Raw genomic sequence first — 2,549 nt, 5'->3', positions numbered from 1 at the left:
TCTTTTCAGAAAGGTGTGTGTGTGTGTGTGTGTGTGTGTGTGTGTGTGTGTGTGTGTGTGTGTGTGTGTTGGATAAGTCATGAGCTTCATTTTGGATGTTGACCACCATGGAGAGACCTAAAGGTAGCAACTGGATACACAAATCTGAAGTCTACAAAAGGAGTCTGGACTAGACAAAAAAAAAACAAAAAAACAAAAAACAAAAAAAAACGTGTCAGTCATCTAAGTATAGAGAAAGAAAAATCACCAGGGAAAGTTCATGGAGGAAAATGGTGAAAGACCTTGCAAAAGGTTGGTGTTTCTGATCGGCCAAGGAGAGTGAGCAGAGGAAAGGAGCAAACGGAAGAGCAGAAGATGACTAGTGTCTGTGCGGCACCGCAAAGGCCTGCCTCCCCTCCCCGGAAGCCAGCATTTCAACCAGAAGATGGTTCACAGCACAAAGTGCTTCTAGTAAGGGCTGAAAATTAGCCCTTGAACCCCTTGAACTTGGCCATCAGAGGACACCGGTGCTTAGAGGGAATGCTTTCAATTGTTTTCTCTTTCCAATAAAAGAAGACAAATCAGACCAGATTGACGAGTGGCTGTCCCGTGAGAGATGGAGCCCACACTCATAAGCTACCCTCCTTTGCCGGGACGACTACTCTTCCCTGGCCACAGTTACTCACTAGAGTCCAAAAGCTCCTTCTCTTATAGGAAAGCCCAGTTAGCACCCATAGCAAAGCCACCAGGGCACGCTTGGCAGTGCTCCAGCATTTCCTAAGAAGACGTCACCGCGATAGAAGAATTTGAGTTGCTTTCATGCCGGTGGAGATAGATACGGGTGTGAGCTGAAACTCTGGCAGGAAGGACGCACATGGATCAGAGGGCGGTGGTGACCACGGGACTGAAGTCTGGTGTTGCTTCTCATCGGTATTCACCCACACACAGGAGTGAGTCATCAGTTGTCAGCAGTGAGTTCCCACGGAGCCAGAGAAAGGTTGTACCTGTTCCGTGGGCTGTGGTCAGAAGGAAGAGAGAAAGGGATTGTGTAACAAGGACAAACACCGTTCCTCCAGCCACAGCCAGCAATATAACCTGTCCAGTCTTGGGCTGGGCGAAGCAGAGGATGAAATGGGGTAAGCCAAATAGAGAACATGAATCTACCAAAGAGGGACATCTGAAGAAAAGGTTTGAAAATGACATTCTTTGGCATGGGTTACAAAAGATGTTTGCAGCAGAAGAGAATGGAATGCTAGGAAATGATTAGAGATCAGAGGGAAAGAAACAAAGGAAAATAGAGGCATCGATTCTAGCTCTTTCCAAAAGGATCCCAGTCCTTAGCCTGTAATCCTCCAATTGAAAAGGCTCCCCAAAACTGAATGTTTACCTCAAGTTCACTGTCTGCTAATACTAACTAGACCTGACTACATTTGATGGCAAAACTGATCTGAAATGGGTGTGAAAATATTTACAGTGAGCTCATTTGAGGTGAATATTCTTATATTCCACAGAATTAATATTATTTCACAGAATATAATGATATTATAATTATGAATATTATTATGTTTAACTATAGAAGGTTCATCATTGTGAGTGTTGGGAATCAAATACAGAAAACACTGAATTCTGAAACATGGAAAATGCAAAATTCTGAAATATATCTGGCCTCAAGGATCTGGATAAAGCATCCTGTCCTGTAGTGGGAGAGAGGTGGAGGAACTTCCCCCTGGTGGCACTAAGACCAATAACACAAATAGATGACGACATCATGGCTCAGGCCAGAGGCCACAGTTGGGTACGACTGGAAAGGTTAGAGTATGCCAGAGGCTGAACTCGGCCCTGTGTCCTTGGGAAAGGGAGTCTAAAGCACGCTGATGGTCTCAGTCTGGAAACTCACGTCTTCCAGAGCCTGCTGTGTGGCAGGCCTGCCTCACTGCCTCTTTTTTTTTTTTTTTTAACCTACAGCACCCAGTATTCCCAGGCAGTCTCCCATCCAAGTACTAACCAGGCCCGACCCTGCTTAGCTTCCAAGATCAGACGAGATCAGGCATGTTCAGGGTGGTATGGCCGTAGACTTCACTGCCTCATTTTATCCTTACACCTGCCCTCTATATGGGGAAAAGAAACACCCAAGCTGATCACAGGGTGAACCGCACAGCTGAGGTCAGACCAGGTCCCCACAGCCCCAAAGCTCTTCGTCCAGAATACCCTGAAAGTACCTTGTTGAACTCAAGACAACTGGATCTGGGCTAAAGAGGACATTTCCAGCAAATGCAGTCTATACGCAGTCAGCTTGCTATGATTCTCAGCCACAAATATGTAACCCTAGCACTCTCAGTGTTGAGGCATGATGAGTGCCACAAGTTTGAGGCTATCCTGGGATACATAGCTAGTACCAGGTAAGCCAGGGCTACATAGCAAATCTCTAAAAATTTAAACCACCCCATCTCCCATCTCCACCATCCTCCACAAATCAAGCTAGCATAGTGTGCTAAGATTGCATTTTTCAGAATGAGAAACTGAGGCCTAAAGAAAGGACTTGTTCAAAGTCTTATATGCATAAGAAGAGG

The 2,549-nt window shown here is 45.5% G+C and overlaps 1 non-coding gene across 1 annotated transcript; it reads right to left on the bottom strand.

Annotated features, from left to right (window-relative positions):
- Nucleotides 1–1,935: 1,935 nt before the first annotated feature.
- On the bottom strand, nucleotides 1,936–2,054 carry LOC121829193 (5S ribosomal RNA). Its single transcript, XR_006071977.1, has one exon. It is a non-coding gene; the product is annotated as a 5S ribosomal RNA (ribosomal RNA).
- Between the last annotated feature and the right edge of the window lie 495 nt (nucleotides 2,055–2,549).

The sequence above is a fragment of the Peromyscus maniculatus genome, chromosome 4 (genome assembly GCF_049852395.1).
Source record: "Peromyscus maniculatus bairdii isolate BWxNUB_F1_BW_parent chromosome 4, HU_Pman_BW_mat_3.1, whole genome shotgun sequence".
In the NCBI taxonomy this organism is placed as follows: domain Eukaryota; kingdom Metazoa; phylum Chordata; class Mammalia; order Rodentia; family Cricetidae; genus Peromyscus; species Peromyscus maniculatus.
Note: the sequence above shows the minus strand (reverse complement) of the source record. Positions and strands in the feature narration are given on the sequence as shown.